At 44.8% G+C, this 20,631-nt stretch overlaps 1 long non-coding RNA gene across 2 annotated transcripts; it reads left to right on the plus strand.

The window, feature by feature from the left end:
• Nucleotides 1-327: 327 nt before the first annotated feature.
• LOC131832370 (uncharacterized) lies at nt 328-13,569 on the plus strand. Of its 2 annotated transcripts, none has more exons than XR_009354020.1 (4): nt 328-705; nt 5,885-6,129; nt 8,337-8,410; nt 12,085-13,569. It is a non-coding gene; the product is annotated as an uncharacterized LOC131832370 (long non-coding RNA). The 2 variants fall into 2 exon arrangements; XR_009354019.1 differs by lacking the exon at nt 12,085-13,569 and adding an exon at nt 8,825-9,001.
• The last annotated feature ends 7,062 nt before the right edge of the window (nt 13,570-20,631 follow it).

The following is a 20,631-nucleotide window of genomic DNA, read 5'->3' on the forward strand; positions in this document are numbered from 1 at the left end:
TCTGCTTCTGGATTGTAGGTGCTTGATGGCCTACAGTTCCGACAGTTCTACAGATATTCTCCAGTTCCGAATATCTGTTATGTGTTCATAAAAGAACTATGTGGGGCCCCTGGCCTTCTCTGGGCATCTTTGAGAGGAAGGCCCTGCTGGGAACGCGCCCCAGCTGTGCTCCTCCCCCAGGTCTCCCCGCCCCCGCAAGATCCCATCTCACCCGAGCTCCCTGGCTCTGCCAAACTTCCTCGTTCCAGCAGGTTCTGGCCCACTGTTGTCATGACATCTAGCTATCCAGGAAGTTGAAATTCTTTCTCTGACAAAATGAGCTGTAGTTGGAAGTTTTAAGAGGGCTGTTTGCCTCAGAGACCTGAAAAGCAAAATCAGGCACCAGAAGGGCAAAGCATGGGCAGGTCAGCAAGAGAGCAGGGGACCCAGTGACTCCACCTTGCCTCTGCCACAAACTGCATGGCCACGGCCAAGCCACTGGCCCCTCCGTGTGTCAAATGAGAGAACTGGATAAGATGATTTCAAAGGTCCTTCCCAACTCTGATTCCAAGATGACAGAATTGAGTTCAGGAAGATGCTGAGCAAAGGCACCCAGGCTTCCAGCATGAGGGGGCCGGCACTGGAAGGCGATCTGTCCTTCTTCCAAGGCATTTCCTCGGGTTAGCTCTGCACCTCAAGTCAGAGGCCACTCTCTAAAGATGTCAGGTGAGTTGTAGGTGGAGGCAGCTGGGGAAGGAAATCGTGAAACTGCATTGTAACACGAGGGTTGCCTTATGTGTCTTGACAGGGTTGGAATCTTAGCATCACCACTGGGGGACTTTAAGTGAGTTATTTAACGTACCTGAGCCTCAGTTTCCTCATCTGCTCAATGAAAACAAAACCAGTATCTATCTTCTAAGATTACGGTGAGTGTTAAGAGAAAATAATTAACAGCAAACACCTAGCACGGAGATTAGCACAATACCTATGTTCAGCAACTCTTGGTTATTTAGTCCATGTTTGCTATCAGGCTGGCCCCTAAAGGAGGAAAGTATTTTGTACTCTGAGCCCCGAAGTCCTTCTTATCAGCTTCTGGTCAATCCCTGTGGCCTTGCTAGGTCACTTATTCATTCAACCTATGTTTGTTGAGCCTCCACTGAGTACCAGACACGGAGTGAAGAATTAGCACAGGGAGTTACAACACAGTCCCTGTTCTCAAGGAGTGGGAACTATGCTTTAGTTAGCATTATAGACTAGGCAACAACTATGATGCGATGGGACACATTGATCAGGTGTAAGCATTGGGTCTAAGCAGGTAATAGACATCAGAGGAGGCGTCCTAGGCAGGTGAGATCCAGAGTGATTCTGGAAGGGTGAGGGAGGATGGGCTAGAATGAGTAGTGGCAGGGTAGAGGCTTCTAGGGAGAGGGGGAAATGAGTCTGCACAGGTGAGCAGGATCATATCACCAAAGATCTGTGTCCTATATTATGGGACTTAAACTTGAGACTTTAACTTAGGAGTAATACAGAGACACTGCAGGATTTTAAGCAGGGGAGTGGCAGGACCAGCTTTGCATTTGAAAAGGTCACAGTGGCTGCTCTGTGTCGAACTAAAGAATGAGAGGTAGGGGAGGGTACAAAAACCAGAAGAGCGGAGAGCGGTCCAGACAGCACCATGCTGAAGGTGGTGACAGTGGAGAGAAGTGGAGGAATTTGAGGAATGATTACACGGTACTGTCTGCAAGGTTCCGCAGTGAATTGGGAGACAAAGGGACAGAGAAGGAGGGATCAAGAATGATGCCTAGATCTCTGGTCTAGGGAGCCAAATGGATGCTGATGTCATCAACCAAAGTGGTGACCACTGGAAAGACAGACAGTCCGGGGAGGGGGGGTGGTGAGGCATGAGATCAGTTGTAGGAGATACAGGGCACAAGCCGCTGAGGGGAGAGGCTATTAAAGGGAGAGCATGATGGATCTTAGTCACAGATAACTGAGGGAGTCCCAGTAGAAGAAAAGTTTAAGGACAAAAAAGGAAAGGGGCCCAGAGTCAATGGTGTGAAGGCTCTGGAAGAAACCAATGGTCATAGGACGCAGAGCGTTGTGGGAGGATGAGCATGAGACAGCGGTGAGGTGAGGCCGCCTTGGCTCTTGGGATGAAGTGAAGGATGCAGCCACAGGTGTGCAGGTACCTCAGGTCTTTCTCGACTCAGGACCCAGAAGCCCTGCCCTGCCCTGCCCCTCACCTCCTGGCAGCTTATCATTTTCCTGGGTCCTCCGGAGTCCTTTAGCCAGTTGGTGAATTAGTGGGACCACCTTTCATTTAGTGGGACCACCTTGAACACATAGTTGGCCTCAGCTAAGTGACTCTGTGCTTTAGGGTTCTCATCTGTAAAATGCAGATTGTCTAACCTGGAAGGGCAGTTGTGAGGCTTAAATCGAAGTGTGTGTGAACACGCTCAGAACAGTGGTCAGCCTCCAGCACACTGCTTACGACATTAGCGGTCTTCATGCGATGTGTGCCGACTGACACCGTGTTTACCTGAGTGCTCCAGGAGATCTTCCTCATCAGAAGCAACCTTTCTGTCTCATGCCCTTTCAAAGTGGAACTTTTTTTTTTTTTAAGCTGCCTATTTCTGTTCATTTGCAAAAATCAAAGTTAATATACACTGTACTCTCTAGTGTAGGGACTCTACAAGTGACCCAGCACTTAAAAAAAATTTCTGGCCACATCAGTTTTTGGGATTTAGGGCCATGAAACCTGTATTTTTTTTTTTAAGATTTTATTTATCTATTTGAGAGAGAGCGCACACAACCAGGGGGAGAGGGAGAGGGAGAAGCAGGCTCCCTGCTGAGCAGGAGCCCCTGACAGGTGAGACTCGATCCCAGGACCCTGAGATCATGACCTGAGCTGAAGGCAGACATTTAACCGACTGAGCCACCCACGTGCCTCAGGAACCTGTATTTTTGACATTGGTGTGATGAAAGAGCAGAGTGAGCAGTAAGTAGAATCAAATTTTTGTCCTGGCTCTACATTTAAGTAGTTGACCTTGGACACTTGTCTGAGCTTTTGTTTCTTCTTCCACGAAATGAGGGAAGAAAAACCATGGAGTTCATGGAGTTACTGTGAGGGTCAAAGGCAGAGCCCTCTGCAGGCGGTCTCCCTCCCCCCCCACCGTGCTCTGAGGTCAGGTCCAATTCGATGACTGAGTCCTCCAGCGCATCCAGGGAGGCCGTTTACCAGGATCCCCCCCCACCTTAACAGCTCTATACCCCACGTAAGAATTTTAGAGCATTTCTTATTAAGATATTTCACGCAGCCCCATGAAAGGAAGTGGGATGTATCTTAGTTAAATTTATACTCACCATCCCCCTGTTGGGGGTAATACGTTTTTTTTTTTTTTTTTTTTTTTAATCTGCCTTCAGCTAAATTTTGTTAAGTTTCAAAGGGAAATCCTCTCAATCTGGTGTCTGAAGGACTCCAGTTCTGCGGGCCAGGATTTCGTTTATTTTTAGTGGGGTTTCTTACTTCCTGGCAGCAGCTGCTGACTGAGGAAGCCTCATAAAGTGGGTTCTCCCCCAGGCACCCCCCCCCCCCGCCATCCTGGGAATCTGCCCACTGTCCTCCTCTCAAAAGGTCAGGGTCTTCTGCAAGAGCTCAGCTTGTGAAGCTGAGCAGGAGGGCTGCTTCTCCACGCTTGCATCTTAAACCCAGAGCGCAGTGGCCCACCGGACTTTGACCGCACTACCCTAGGAGGTCCCCAAGCAGCAGAGGGGAATTTATAGACAAGGGAAATGGAGCTGGCATACGTTGTGTACTTCACCGGGATCACAGCCAAAGGCAGTTCAGACTCAGCTCTTCTCTTCACTCAGGAACCCATGGGCTTTCTAAGGAAGGAGAAACTCCACATGCAGCCCCTTTGAAGTTGAATGCTATAGTTCCCTCGTATGTTCTTATTTTGGTGTTGAGTCTTTTTTCCTTCAGTGATCCTGGGTTTGAAGGGCTAAATCAAGTGGTTCTTTATAGATGGGAAGGACTCCATTCTGTCCCCAGGGAACTCTAAACAATGGGGTGCCTCTGTTTCTCCTTCACGCACATTTATCTCCAATTTGCTTCCTACAGCCTTACTTGGCATTGCGTTAGTGAAATCAATTCGACTTGCCATCTCTACTCCCCAGACACAGAGTTGGCTGCGGTTGTGGGGTTTTTAAGTTTTTAAATTGACAGTGCTGATTTCAGCCCTACGTTGCTCCCTCCCCAGAAGGTCCAGCCACTTCTTTCTTTTTCGCTTCTGTCATTTGTCCTGGACCAGCAATCCTCTTGGCCACTATCACACCCAGAGCCCAGCCCCAGCCCCATGGAGTGGTGGGCAGTCGAGGACTGAAGAAATCCCAGAAGTTCTGTGCCCTCCACTCCCTCATGGGCCTTCAGAAGCCAGAGGGAAGCAGGAAGCAGAAGAATGCCACAGGGGGTTGGGAAGAGTCTTCCTCTTTTAATATTTAGACTTTAAATTGAGTAACTTTTCAAGTATTTATTTGTGAAGAACCTGTTTTCAGGTTCAAGGGCAGCTGCTATAAACCCGGATCTTGAGTGAGCAATAAAATCTGAAGAGACTGACTCTCAGCTCCCTGACAAGTAGGGTGACCAGATAATGTCATTCCTGGCTGACCCCCCACCCCCACCATGGCTTCCCATCTCCTCTAGAAGGAAATCCAAGCTGCCCAGCCTCCAAAATCTGTCCCCTCTGGGCCTTGTCATCTCCTGCCCACCTCAGGCCTTGGTCTTCTCCCCAGATGCTGCCTCGGATACTTCCACTTCTAGGCAGCCTCTTTCTTGTTTGAGGTCTCACATTTCACCTACTCAGCCTGACTCTGGCCACCTGGTCTGGAGGAGCCTCGAACAAGTGCCCTGAGTTCAGGGCACAGGTCTGTCCTTGTCACTTTGCCTCTCTTCCTATGTTTTCCCCCAGAACCTTACTAAGAGCCACTACTCAGGTCCCCACCTCCACTTCATCTCTCTCCACAACTCGGTAGCATTTCCCGAAGTCTGCCAAACAACCTCCCCATTTCCTTCTTTTCCCTCCTGTCTCTTCCTCAAGAAAAATCATCTTTCCCCATGTCCTATCTCTTGAGGATCCAGTGTCAGGATAAGAACGGGGACTCAGAAACATAAATGCATTCAGCAAACCCTGAGGGACTGTGGTGAGCCAGGCACTGTGCTGGGCCCTCACTTACCCCAGCCCATGAATCTTAGCTTTTGAAATTGCTACCTGGGTATAATGATCCTAACCTCTCAGACCCTTAGGCTTCTTATCTTTAAAATAGGGCTAGTAAAGTCTATGGTGATAGTTAATTTTATGTGTGTACTTGGCTGGGCCACAGTGCCAGATATTTGGTCAAACATTATTCTGGATGTTTCTGTGAGAGTGTTTTTGGATGACATTAACTTTTAAATCGGTGGCCTCGTGCTCGCTTCGGCAGCACATATACTAAAATTGGAACGGTGGCCTCAAGTAGAGCAGATTGCCCTCTATGATGTGGGAGAGCCTCATCTAGTCGGTTGAAGGTATGGATAGACAGGGACCCTGCAACATCAGCTCTTCCCTCGGTCTCCACGCTGCCAGCACACCCTGCCAAGTTTGGACTTGCCAGCTTTCCTCACATAAGCAAATTCCTTAAAATAAATCTTTCCCTGTGTGTATATATATATACACACACTCCTACTGGCTTTGTTTCTCTGGAAAACCCCAAACTGATACAATTACCTTGTGACATTTTATAAGCTCCATTAGCACTAATAATCTTTGAGTGCCCATGTGTGCTACTCACCCTGCTAAGGGTTTACCATACATTATCACAGGTAATCCTCACTGTAACCTTATAAGCTGATGTCATTCTTATCCTCCAGGGACAGCAAGATGGTGGATACTTAGATGGCCGTCGCTCACAGTGAAGACTGGCTTGATGGTGGTTTGAAGGGGCAGTTCATAGAGGAGAGACCTATGTCTCTCCTCTACCTGGACTTTGTATGTTCTCATTTCGAACCTGTCCACTTAAATAGCTTCTCACTGATAAGTTCATACACTAAAACAAGCCACCCACGAGGCCAGCTTCCAGCAAAGCAGAAGGTCGGGGACAGCCACAGCTTGTAAGGTACTGTGGTTTACGGACCAGCTGCCAGGCAAACGCCACTCCACATTCACCACAGAACTGGCCCTGTCCACCCTGACTCACCTGCTCACCCTGTCGCTCTCGCTGTGTGGTACAGTGGCCCTTGGCCTGCTCTGAGAAGCGGGAGCCCCTGGGGAGAGACTGTAAGTCCTTCTGTAATGATTCTCTTGGCTGGCCATGCTAGATGTGTCCCCAGAAACTTCCCTTTACCTATAAACAAACTTTATTTGGCCCTTTTCTTTCCAATTAAAAAGAACAGTTTTTTAAAAAAAATTTTAGAAAAGACAGATAAGTGGGCAATTTTCTTCCATGCAAATTAGACTGAATTGTACGAAACCAGGGTCCATTTACTATATTCCTTTTAGCGTTTTACTAAGAGCTGTTCCATGTTTTCTTCTTTAACGTTCCCACAATCCTGTGAAATGGGTATTGCTTGGCGGATGATGGCACAGTGGCTCGAGGGACTCGCAGACTTGCCCAGTCACACAGCTCCAAGTAGTGTAATTGTTATTCCAGTCTTGCTCCCGGGAGGGCGCCTCCCCAAGAGTGAGGGCTTGGCAGCTCCAGGGAGGGCTGGTGACTCTGGCCATTCCCTACTTCTGCTGGGGAGTGTGCCTCAGCGGAATGCCTGAAAACAGTGGGACTATTTGCTTTCTCTCCCTGAATTCATTCATTTCCTCATTCATTCATTCAACGAGCACACACACTCTGTGTCAACATGTTCTAGATGCTAGCAACGAGACCCAGTTCCTGTCTGGCCAAACACTGGGTTGACATTGTGCAGACAGTAAAACACTGCAAAAGCCAACTTCAGCAAAACCTTCCCTGAAGGAACTTACTTTCTCTCTGTCCTAAAAAACTCTTAACGCTGGTTTTTGCTAAGACGTGTCCTTGTTACTATGCTGTTGTGTCTGCTTGGTTAACATTTATTTTCTTATTAATCCTTTCCGAAAGCCATGCTTTCTGAAGCCAGGGAGACTACATATGAATTCCTGGAGAACAGAAGTCATGCACCTTTCGGCTGCTCAATAAATACGCTCTGACGTCATGCCAGTCATTTCTGATGCCCAGTAATTTCCATGGAATCAAAATGGTCACACTTACGCAAGTCATCAGTTTTATTTTAAAGCATTGAGGTGCATGCTCTCAGTTTTCCTATCACAGTTTTTTTCTCCGGGATCTAAATCTGACTGTGAATCCCTGAGTGCAGAGCGATAATCTATGATATAAGCTGACACACAGCTCTGTGAATTTCCTGTGCCCGCAGCCTAGGGAAATCAGAGAGGTTTGCCAGGGACATGTTAGCTCTAAGAACATATTTCCAAACTCCGTGTTTGCTGTCTCTCTCTCTTTCCTCTTCTTCCTTCTCTCGCAGTCCCTTGCAGTGTGTTTTTTCATACAGTAACTTCTGGGCTGTGAACTAAGACTGAGGGACAGTGAGAAAGGTCATTGCTCCCTGCCTATTGTTCCTTCGGGTTCCCAGACCCCAGCTGCGTTCTTGTTTAAACACAAGACTTGTTAAGTACTTCCTAAAGCTAGATGTTTGGAGAAGGAGAAGGAAAAGCTGTAGGAACTAAACCAGCTGCTGGGCTGGGGATCATAGTACAGAAACTACAGAGGGCCAGTCATGAAGGCGGGGACAAGGCAGTGGGGGAAAATGTAAGTTAAAGAGCCCCCTTTCTCTCGGGGCTGTGGGAGCTCATGCCTGTCCTCACCTTGGCAGCCCTCCAGCCTTGTTTGACCTTGGAGCTATCCCTTGCGGGGCAAGGGAGAATTTCCCTCAGCAGTGCCTGGTCGTTTGCCAGGAGACCTGGTGCCCTGCCAGAGTCACAGGTGATTCTGACAGGCTCCTCACTAGCTGATCTCCGGTCAAGGCTGGCCTGGCCCCAGAAGGAGGCCCTGATTGCAGTTCCTTGAAGGGGACTGTGGGAAGTGGATGTGGGGCTGGGGAGCCCTTCTCTCCTTTCCTGAGGTGGCCCCGGGGAGGGGTATAACCCCTCCACTACTCTCCCCCCTAATCATAGTTCTCAAATACTGGGTGGGTCCTGCTCTCAAGAAGGGATGGCACCCCACCACCTACCCCCACATGCCCGAGGCTGGCACAATAGCCAGATCTCCTGCACAAAAGTCTCTCTCCACCTGGCCTGTCACCTGATCTAAAATTCACCGCACTGTACTCTTTCTGCTAGGTCCAGAAAACCCTATGAGGATGAACAAGCGTCATTTGAGAGCGTAAGATTTAAAGCTGTGCGCTGATCGGCAGGTAAGACTGTCCAGCATGTTGATGCCAGCCAGCTAGGAGACAGCAGGGCTTTGAGAGATGGGGCAGAACTCTGCGGGGGGGGGGGGGGGGGAGTCTGAATGCATAGGTGGGTCAGAAAAAGCTGCAGCACCGGGTTCTCAATAGACATTTGTGCCGATAAGGTGGCGAGGCAGGGCAAGGCTGGGCATGCAGCCCAGGGAGGTAGCAGGGCCTGTGGGTTCTGGCTGAATGGGGGTGCGTGTCCCACTGAAATAGGCAGTCGCCAACCACTCCCAGCCATTGCTGCTCCGTGAGAATGTGGCCCCCACTGGACAGCTTTGGCCTTCTTTTTTTTTTAAGGAGAAGGGAAAAACCATAACTAGTTATTTTTTTATATGTTGGCAACTAATTCAATTATTTACAAACTATGTACAGGTCTGCAGAGTATGAGCTAAATAAAATCCATGGGCCTTATTTGGCTACTAGGAAATAATGGAAGAGTGAAGGAGGAGACTGCCCAGGACCATACAGAGGGCCGCTGAGACACTGTTCTTCCCAGCTCTAGTGCGTAACAGAAAATGATTTAACAGGCGGGAGGCTCTTCATGATCAATAAAACCCATTTAAGCCAAGAGCCAAGTGCTATATTGTCAGCCTCTTTACACCCCAGATCCATGCCTTGACCCTGGGGTGGGGGGAAGTTCAATTCACTCTTTAGTCTTTCTCCTCCTCTTCCAAGCTAAAAATAATAATAATGATGATAATAATAATAATTATTATTATTATAATAATAACAATTAATTTTTTAAAAAATAAAGCTAAAATGCAACGCTTTGGCAGGAAAACTTCTCTGGAGAGGCAGCACTTAATTCTAGAGGAGACCTTTGCCTCCCAGTCATTAGTCAGGAATGTTCCAGGTGAATCTCCAAGCCAACAACATTTAGAACTTGGATCAAAGCCCTGAATGACCTTCGGCAAGGTTCTTAGCCTATCTGATTCCCTTCTTTTGCTCACTAAGAGAAATTTCTGTCGGGCAGAAAAAGCATAAAACCAAGAATGGTTACTAATCTTCCAGACACCTTTGCCTCAGTTTACTCCTCCATAAAACAAGTGGAAGAAGCCTAAGGCCTTTGAGAGCCAAGGGTGCATCACAACCTTTTTACATAGAGTGCTCCCCTCTGTGGAATTCAGGATTGCCCTCCAGCCACTGTGTGAAATGGGTGATGTTTGAAGTCTCTGAGCTTCATCCTATCTCCTCCCAGGCCTGGTTACCTGATGCCCTGGCTGAATTCTGGATGCCCCAGTGACACTTTACTGAATCAAACTGTTATTTTACTAAGTGACATAACAAGGTATATGTAAATGAACATTAAAAAAATAGAGAATATTATATACACATGAATATCACTTGGACCAAAAACTACATGATGAATTTGTGCCCCCCCCCCCGCTTTTTTTTAAAGGTTCAGAATGTTCTAACCACTCATTTTAGAAATCACATTCAAGACTTTCACACTGAATGCTGTGAAGTGTTTAGTGTTTGGAACTATCTGCTCATCCTGACTTGGAAGCAAGTTTATTTATTCAGCATAAAAGGAAGTATTTGAACTAACAGAGTGTGATTCTCTGCAACTTTTAAAAGCAGCAAAACTGGACAGGCAATTTTTAGGACAATAAGACATATTTCTCTGTTCTGAATACTACTTTGCTACCTTAATGAAGTTCAACATGAAAAAGGACATGAGTTTTAGTAAATATAAGGATATATTTAGGTGATTAAAAATGAACTCTTTTTTTCTAAAATCCCCTTCTATTGCCTTCTTCATTCAGTTATTTAGTTTTGAACCACCCTTTTGTGAAATAACATGTTAACAAGGTTTTTGAGAGTATCACATTATCGCCTGGGGAGAATAGAATGACTTTCCCATCCCACCTTTATTACTTTACTTACATTATTTTGGACCCAGCTGGACTTTTGCAATGACAGAATGCAAAAAAATTAGGGTAAGAATGGGGTGCCTGGGTGGCTCAGTTGGTTAAGTGTCTGCCTTCAGCTCAGGTCATGTTCCCAGGGTCCTGGGATTGAGCCCTCATTGGACTCCTTGCTCAGAGGGGGGTCTGCTTCTCCCTCTCCCTCTGCTCCTATTCCTGAGCATGCTCTCAATCGCTCTCAAATAAATAAATACATAAATAAATAAACAAAGAAATAATAAATAACATCTTTTAAAAAAGAAAGAAAGAAAAATTGTCAAATATGCAGAAGAACTGAACCAGAGAAAAAGGTCTGGCAACTGCAGAAAGAGATGATGCACAAGGATGAGAATGGAACAGAAGGCAGGTGGAGTCCCAGCTATCCCAGCTCTGGGCAGAGGGCACGCCCATCCTTCCTGCATCTCACCGGGGCTCCTCTCTCATATACTTTCTCCAGGGCACAATTTCACCCTGTTCCCAGCTCTCCCGCCTCCGCGCCAAGAAGCCAACGGATGCTCTTTAAGCCCCTCCTGGTTTCTTCCTCTCTCCCAGGTGATCATTTTCATCACTCCCTCTAGATTCTTCCCTACGACGTACAGCCTTGCTTAATCATTTGGTAGCTACCGGTAAGGAACGACATGGCCCAGAGAATTCCATGGAAGCTCTCTTCTCCTAAGCTAGTGAGTGGGAACCAGCATCATGCTCTGCCCAGGATAGATGGACTGTTGATGCTGTACTCTCCAAGCTGTCTGTGAGCCACAGGACTTTCCTTTTTCTATTCTTAGACATAATCTGCCATTCTTCTACCTTCCTTTACATAGCTTCTGTTTTTCCTGGCCCTTCTCCTTTGCCTTGGCTTCTAGACAGTAGAGTGATTAGAATGTGCTGATGGAACTTTTGGCCCTTGTTGTAGATCCTGGAGCTGGAGGGCCCTGCATGATGGCTAGCGACTTCTACAGAGTTTTTCCCTTGCTGGAGTCAAGCTCGCCACGTGGTCCGGTCCACAATGGGCAGCTCCTGCACAAGGCAAATCCATCACCTCGCTTGCTTCATTTTGCTTCCTCTTTCTGGAAGTTGAACAGGTTGGCTGGTAGGAACGAACAACCTTGCACCGAGAGCATGTAAGTGACTTTCCACGGGCCTCAAGGTGTTTTTCCTTCTCAGGAATGTCAGTTACCTCTCTTTCTGGATTTCATTTGGATGTTATATGCAATTCTGTTGTGCTGCCGTTCTGCTCTTTTTTAGGGAGGTAGATACTGCTATGCAGGTACTTGTTACTTTTCATGCAGGTCAGCTACCAAGGTTTAGCTCTCTGGTGCAACCAGATTGTGCTTGAACACTGACCATTCACCAGATACGCAGTGTTACTGAATTTCTCCTCCATGACACAGCGTGTTGGCATCAAAGGGTCAGATAGAGGCAGGAAATTGATCTCAGAACCCAGTTTGAAGGTGTACCAGGAAATTAATTTTGGAGAGAATTGAGATTGAAGTTAATCACTTGTTGATTTGACGAATGTGTACTAGGTCTCTACCATATGCAAGGCACTGGGTTTATAAGCAATGACAAAACTAGAAAGCAGTTTAACCATAACAACAGATGATTTAAGAGTTCCAAGACATGGAGACCCAAGAACTCTTTGAGGAAGAAATGAAGACTATCCAGAAATAATAATTTTACATTTTATATATTACCTCTTCTCCTACCTTTTCATTTTGAAAATAGGACTCTTTTATCAACGAAGCCTGACAGAAGAAGCATCATGGGCGAAGAATCAGTGCCTGTCTGGTGTAAGATTACACAGGCGCAGGAGGATCCATGGGGAAATATGCCCTCTTCTCTCTGTGGCCTTTGGACACTAGATACTGGGGATTTTTTTAAAAGATTGATTGATTTAAAAGATTTTGTTTATTTATTTGAGAGAGTGAGCAGGGTGGGGTTAAAGGGTGAGGGAGAAGCAGATTCAGGGAACCTGACGGGGGCTCAGTCCCTGGGACCCAGGATCATGACCTGAGCTCAGGCAGATGCTTAACCAGCTGAGCCACCCAGATGCCCCAAATTTATTTATTTATCTTAGAGAGAGAGAGAGAAAGAGAGAGAGAGAGAGAGCATGCTAGCAGGGTGCAGGGGGACAGAGGGAGAGGAAGAGGGTAAGCAGATTCCTGCCGAGCTGTTTCGGGGCTCAGCGTGGGGCTCCATGCAGGCAGGATCTCATGATCCTGATATCATGATCTGAGCTGACAGCAAGAGTGGGGTGCTCAACCAATTGAGCCACCCAGGCGCCTCTGATCCTGGAGATTTTTTAAGGGACTGAACAACCTAATCAAGGGAAATAAACATGAGTGAAATTCTGAAACTTAATTTTGAGACCAAGAACTATAAAACTGACCAAGACCCTAACTTAGATAAGATACCCAGCGTTAGCTAAATTCTATTGAAAATTGTGTTATCGCAGAGGTGCACTAGCTTAAATAGAAGAACTAGAAAAAAAATTAATGCTAAAATAAAATGAAGAATGCAAAAATCATTTCAGATTTAAGAGTTATTTATAAACGTGTTTACAAAGAAGTTAATGCAAAAAATCAAAAATAAAATCAAAGTGAGCTCAGGTCTTCTGGCCCGTTGGAAGTCTGGAATTCTAGGCACATCTTTGGTGATCTTGGAAAGGGAAGCCTGTGAACTGGGGACAGATTTTCAAAGTTTAGATCAAAGGTTTTGTTGCCTAATGAAGAAGACTCCACCAAACGGAGGAATCCTCTCTATGGCAGCTCCAGCTAAGTGCTTTCTTTTTCAAAGAGCAACTTGCACAATTTCTACGCAGTATTTTTCAACCTCAGGTTTATTCTAAGGTACAGCTTTTCTGATAAGATATAAACTCCAGACTTAGAAGAGCTTGACCCACCCCATTTTAAACAACACTGCGAATTAACATTGTAGTTTGAAAAAGATAAATTCCCAACTCTTTCCTATTTTTGTTTAATTTTTACCTCCTGGAATGTTCTCAGTTCTCTCAAGAGATTGTAGAATTCACTCTCCAAGCGAAAGCAATTTAAATTCATTAAAAAACTACTTGGGACACCTGGGTAACTTAGTTGATTGGGTGGCCAACCCGTGCTTCTGGCTCAGGTCACAATCTTGGGTTCTTGAGGTAAGAGTCCCTCATCTGGCTCTGCTCTCCGTGTGGAGTCTGCTTGAAGTATTCTGTCTCCCTCTCCAGCTCTGTCCCTCCCCACTGCACGCTCAAGTGCATTTACTCTCTCTCTCTCAAATAAAATTTTTTTTAAAGATTTTATTTATTTATTTGACAGACAGAGATCACAAGTAGGCAGAGAGGCAGGCAGAGAGAGGGGAAGGGAAGCAGGCCCCCTGCTGAGCAGAGAGCCCGATGCAGGACTCGATCCCAGGACCCTGAGATCATGACCTGAGCCGAAGGCAGTGGCTTAACCCACTGAGCCACCCAGGCGCCCTCTCAAATAAATTTTTAAAAAATTAAATGAAAATGAAAATAAAAAGTATTTTTAAAAACTATGGAATTTAAAGAAGCCCAGGTAAGAGCTTGAACCTGGGTGGCAGTAGTAAGGATGAGAGCAAAGAAGAAAGAAGTGGGGTGCCTGGGTGGCTCAGTCAGTTAAGCGTCTGCCTTCAGCTCAGGTCATAATCTTGGGGTCCTGGGATGGAGCTGGGCCCACACTGGGCTCCCTACTCAATGGGGAGCAGGCTTCTCTCTCTCTCCCTCTGCCTGCCACATCCCTGCTTGTGCCCCTTCTTTCCCTGTCCCATAAACAAATAAAAAATCTTTTTGAAAACAGTTTTTAAAAAAAGAGAGAAGGAAGAGACATTCACAGACACAAGAGATATTGAGAAAGAACCACCAGTCTCAGGAATTGGATGCCGAGGAATGATTCTAGAGGAATCAAAAAAGGTTGAGGTTTTGAATCTAAGTGACTGAAAATGTTTGTATTAAGAGGGTATGGGAAACAGAGGAAAGATCCATTAGTAGATGCGGAGGAGGTTGAGGTAGAGCTCGTTGGTTCTGATTTGTTTATCTGTCGAGTTTGACATGACAGTTGTATTTACAGTGCGGCAAAAGCCAGGCATTGGCAGTATCTGCCTTCCTTGCAGTCGTGTTCCTTGGTTCACTATTGGCTTTTACCCTTGGCCTCCGGCTGACCAGATCCAGATGTGAAGTTAACTCTCAGCAAGCTGAGTGACTGAGTTTAGCAGCTGGTTAGCTACCAACACAAAGCACAATAAAGTAAATTGGAGAGGGTTTAAAACCAAGAGACACCATCAAAATGTTTAAACAGGGGCACCTGGGTGGCTTAGTAGGTTAAAGCCTCTGCCTTCAGCTCAGGTCATGATCCCAGGGTCCTAGGATCGAGCCCCACATCGGGCTCTCTTCGAGGCAGGGAGCCTGCTTCCCTTCCTCTCTCTGCCTCTCTCTGCCTACTTGTGATCTCTCTCTCTGTCAAATAAATAAAATCTTAAAAAAAAATGTTTAAGCAGTACTTTTTTTTTTTTAAAGATTTTATTTATTTATTTGGCAGAGAGAGACACAGTGAGAGAGGGAACACAAGCAGGGGGAGTGGGAGAGGGAGAAGCAGGCTGCCAAGTGCGAGCCTAATGTGATGCGGGGCTCCATACCAGGACCCTGGGATCATGACCTGATTCCCAGGCACCCCTAAGCAGTACTTTGTGACAAAGTGAGGCAATATCTACTTAAACAATAGACCAATTAACGGTCAACCTTCCCCCTAGTCACGAAGTGAATAGTTATCCCTTGTTGAGCCTTAATGGGGAGACTAGGAATCACTACCCAATCTCCAAAAGGAAAAACCATTATCAGAAAATGGATCTCAGTAGTTCCTTTGGGAGCAGCTGAGTTTTGGGGTGGAAACTATAACCTCATCACCAGATAATAAGCACCTTGCTAAAAAGATGTGTACGTGGGGGCGCCTGAGTGGCTCAGCGGGTTAAGCCTCTGCCTTCGGCTCAGGTCATGATCTCAGGGTCCTGGGATCGAGTCCCGCGTCGGGCTCTCTGCTCTGCGGGGAGCCTGCTTCCTTCTCTCCCTCTCTCTGCCTGCCTATCTGCCTGCTTGTGATCTCTGTCAAATAAAAAAAGAAAAATTAAAAAAAAAAAAGATGTGTACGTTCGTATATTCAAATTGTCCCTATCAATATCTCAATGAGGTTTTGTTTTGAAATAATGTAGATTTGCCTCAATCAAGAAAAGTAAATGAATCTGAACTTTAAAAGCTGGTAAACCAAAATTCTAAGATGTTATATGTATTTTGACTATGTTAACAGAATGCATGTTTCTTTTTAAAAATATTTTGAAATGCGTTCTAAACATAGAGAGAGGATAAATACCAAATACTTACATGTATACCATTTGTATACAACAAATGCCATATTTGTTTCTGTTTGTTTGTTTTTTTTAATATTTTATTTATTTATTTGAGAGATAGAGATCACAAGTAGGCAGAGAGGCAGGCGGGGCGGGGAGAGAGAGGAAAGCAAGTTCCCTGCTGAGCAGAGAGCCCAAAGTGGGACTCCATCCCAGGATCCTGGGATCATGACCCAGGCGGAAGGCAGAGGCTTTAACCCACTGAGCCACCCAGGCACCCCCCTTGTTTCTGTTTTTTAAAAGGAATTGAAATGATACAGAATTTGATGTTCTATGTCTACCTCAGCTTCCTTTCCCTCCCCTCGTTTGTCAGAGGTTTATTGCTATACTGAAATTGGTATGTTCTTTCTGTGCATTTTTTCATACTTTTGCTATACACAAACATCCCAATATGTATGATATGATATTATTTTGTATGTTCACAATTGCACACAAATGGAATCCCATACTATTTTCTTATTCTATCATATTTTTACATATTACAGTGTATTTATCCATTCTGCCACTTTAGAGACATTTAGGCTCTTTCCAGTTTTCCCTGGAATGAATTACCTTGTACACATTTACCTGAATGTGGGAGTTTCTCTAGAAGATCTTAGTAGATGTGGAATTACTGAATTTCAGGAATTGTACATCTTTTCCTTAACTAGAGATGGCCAAGTCATCCCCCTAAATGATTGCTCAGAGGACATCCCTCCTAACACTGTATGAGCATTCATAATATTCCATACTAGTCAAACAGGTTAATTTTTGTCAGCCTAGTGGGTGTTTTAATTTCATTCCCTGATAAAGAGTGAAGCTTCTTTCAAAATATCCAAGCTCTCTTAAGTGAGCTAGGTTTGCCTCTCATCAATCAACTGAGACAGAGTGTTCCAGAAAGGGAGTATAAGAGTCAGAGAAAATTAAAGCTAGGACCAAGAACTACTGCCAAAGATAGATCAATCTGAGATTAAGGTAAAACATATTTGAAGTTACAGTCAGGGGAAAGCATGAATGATTTCTAAAAATCATTTTGCTGAGCACCTTTCAGAGCTTATCTAATTAATACATATAGGACTAACAGGTAATTATCAGTAAATGGATTATCAGCAAGGGATTATCAGTAAAATTATGAGCAAAATCAGTGTCTGGACAGAAACTGGACCCCAAGTCTCTAGTTCTTTGTGATGGCATATACATGATGATAATTTGGAGGCATTTGTTGTAGGTGCTATAGCAACCCCCTGGGTAAAGGATACATGTTTAGTAGAAGGTGAGCATCTTGAAATTTACAGTTAACTTCTTAGTCTGAAGAATGGGAGATGGGCTTCTGTACTGGGGGAAAACGTTTAGACAGAGATAAACCCAGTGCTGCCAGTTACCACTGTGAGGCTCTCCGAGTCTCAGTTTCTTCAGAATCACTACAGGATTGAAAGTAACCACTGTTTCTAGTCTATTGCCCCGTACACCTAACTATGTAGCGAATTCATGATTGTATCAAAATAATTGAGCAACCACTACATTCCAGGCATTGCTGCAAGTTCTGGGCACACAGCAGTGAACATTAGATCAAGTTCTACCTGTCAAGAAGCTCACATTCTGGGACAAACAATGAACAAATAATTCACTATGTGGAATGTCAGATGATAAAGGCAGCTGAGAAAACAAATGTCATGTAAAAGGGAAAGACATGGAAAGGGGTCTCCTCGAATCAATCTGTTTTCTCCTCCTGCTCACTGCCAGGCTGCCCTGGGAATCATCTTCTGAGTCACTGGAGTTCTAAATTCCTTGAACTGTGAAATGGGAAAATGACAATGGAATTGTGTGTAGTTTTATTTACTTGCTAAAACTATAGTTTAGACAGTCTTTCCAAACTTTGATTTGTTTAGAACTTTCACTTTAAAGAAAAGAAGGCACGATTCCTTACTGATTTAACATTAACAGAATGGTTGAAAGTGGTCCAAAATTATACAGATTTTAGTGGCATGAAAAAGGACTTGAATGAAAAAGAATATGTATATAAACAAAAATATATAAGGTACAAAAAGCAATGCATGGAGACTCTCAGGAGGCCTGAAATTTAGACTATATTCTTCCATAGCCATGGAATTACATAGCCTCTCTGTGCTGCTCAGCCTTGTCCATACAGTCATGCTAAGAGGCCATCAATCCTACAGTTATTTGACCCCATTCTTTTGTTTTTGAGAACTGAAATGCTGATGGTTGCATTTATTTGTTTTGTTTTTTTTAATCTGATGTTGGACTGTAACAATTTACTTTTTAGCTATAGAAGTCTCTGTTGCAAAGAAGTGCAGTTCCCGCTCAGCCTCTCTTTTCCAGGCTGGAGAATGAGTAGAAAATCTCAACTCAAGGGCTCCCAAGACTTGGAAAAAACTCTGAATCATTTCTTTCTTGTCATTGCTTCATGCTTCACTTCTTTGGGCGATGCTATGAAATGAAAGCACATTGTTCACTGTTCTGGTAATGTTAAAATGATCCATAATATGATATTGGAAAATCACCAAATTATTTCACAGGTGAATGGAATGTTAAAGTTGCAAGCCAAGACATTTACTTAAATGTACTTTTTCATCCTGTTTGATGCTTTTAGTATAATTAATCTTTTATAGTTATAAAGACAAAGTTGCATTTTTTCCAAACACCTTCATGCTCATTTCAGTTTGTCAAGAGTAAGTCTTAGAAAACCATCTTTTAAAAGCGATGTTGCTTTAAATTGTTTCACTGGGTCTAATTTTTCAATGTCATCTTTTGTTTCACATTAAAGAAAAAACCCTTCTTGCTTTATTAAAAAAAGATTTTTTTGCTAGATGGTTTCAGTTTTTGTTTTTAATATTCCTGTGAGCACAATCAGATGGCGAAGTACGCTGGCACATTGCTTTGTATTTATTTGACTCCCTCACCAATGTCAAATCCTAAGAGAAAAAAATAGCCCAGAAGTCTGTGACTAAGTTTGTTTTCTGAGATTCTGCAGAGAAGTGATCTGAGAGATAGTACCATTACCCAGTGAATGCAGACTGAAATCCCAAAGATGAATTCCAGCACTTGCCTAAATAAATAAATAAATAAATCAGAACCATTTGCTTTTATGTTTCTTCTTAGTGTTAAGTTCTCTATAGAAACATTAGTTGTGATGGAGCTTGAAACCACCCCAGAGCCTTCAGAGAAGAACTGATCTGCTAGAACTTGAATTTAGAATGACTTTCTTGCAGAGCACTTATTTATGCTTTAACCTTCACTTTCTATCCTTAACAGATATTTACTCATTACAATCTGCAGTAGCCATGTAAGTGTTGATGGTACCAACTTAATTTGTGTTAAAATTACCCCTTTACCATTTACTGGTGTGGACATCACTGAAGCTCTCCTCTCTTCTACCTCTGCCATAGTCCCTTCTCTAATCCAGTCCATAACCTGTTGCAAGATTTGCTTTCCCTTGCATCATGCAGCTCCCACACCCAAAACTTTAAGGGCTTTCAAATGTCCCTGTGATAACATCCAGGCCCCTTAGCCTAACCTCAGTGTCCTCCATAATCTGATACCAGGTCCCACGCTCCCCACCCCTTACCTACCCTCATGCCCCACCACCTGGCCTTTGTCCTTGTGGGCCTTCCTGGAGCAGACATTGTGCATCCAACTCTGACCCACTCTTCAGGGTCCATCTCAAGGCACGCTTTCAAATTCTATCAGCTTCCTTGGCCATTAAAAGTTTATGACTTCCCCCTCATCTCTAAAGAGGTAGAATACACACTTTTGGGGGAGCCTTAAATCTTCCACTCACACTGAACACTGATAGGTGCCAGTAAGAGCTTCATAGTCAATACAAGAAATCACAGAGATGGAATCAAGTTCAGATTATCCTCTAATTCGGCATGTTCCGAAGTGTAGAAAATTCTCCTTGCACATGTTCCTGTCTGGGTGAACACTTAACAGGGTGCTGTTACTTAAAATGTGGCTCTTTCCTCCTTGAATTGCTCTTATAATTAGAAGCACCTGCTCTTTAGGGAAGAAAAAACCCCATTCATTCCATTGCAGCCAGGTGAGAATCTAATGTTTCCAGAAAAGAAAAGAAAAAGAAAAAAATAGGAGAGGGAAAGAATCCTCTTGCTGGCCTGAGTGAGATTTCCCTGAGTCTAGCTGAAATCCCTCGTGCCTGTTTTCTCCCAGAACCACTGTAAGCACAGCCTGCAGATCTGCCCTGTCAGCATCTCCCGCTGCTTGTCAGAAATGCAAATTCATGGACCCCAGCCCACACCAATTGAACTGGCAGCTCTGAGGGTAGGGCCCAAGAATCTTGAGTTTCAAGGGACTGCATCACCCATCTGAGACGGAAAACAGCCGGCCGAGGTCTGTATCTTTGCATACTTCAAAGGAGTGTCACTCTGCCCTTTCTCTCCAGTTAAAACATCTCACAACTCCACCTCAGTTATTTTGACAGCACGTGGTCATCCACGCCTCCCGCATTTGACAGACAGGAGAGGGCACAGGTAGAGAACAGTCCCCATGCCTCCAGATGTTACCACTCTGGGGCACCAAGAGATTTAAAAAAAAAAAAAAAAAAAAAAAAAAAAAAAAAAAAAAAAAAAAAAAAAAAAAAAGAACAGCTCCAGGCGACCGCATTAGAAAAACCCCTTTTAAAAGAGTCGCGAGCAGCTTAATTTCCTTTCAAGCGTAGCCGGGAAAGGTTTCTGTGGTGTAGACCCCACCTGGGCCGGGCGGCGGTTCCGCACGCCGCGGGCGTGGCGTGGAAGGGGAGCGCGCCAAAGGGGCGCCGAGGACGACTCGCGCTCGCGTTTCGAGGGGTTGCTTGGGTAGTGTTTATCTCGCTCTCCCAACACACATGCACACCCTCTCAGTTTCTGGTCA

This window comes from Mustela lutreola, chromosome 5 (genome assembly GCF_030435805.1).
Source record: "Mustela lutreola isolate mMusLut2 chromosome 5, mMusLut2.pri, whole genome shotgun sequence".
Taxonomy (NCBI): Eukaryota; Metazoa; Chordata; class Mammalia; order Carnivora; family Mustelidae; genus Mustela; species Mustela lutreola.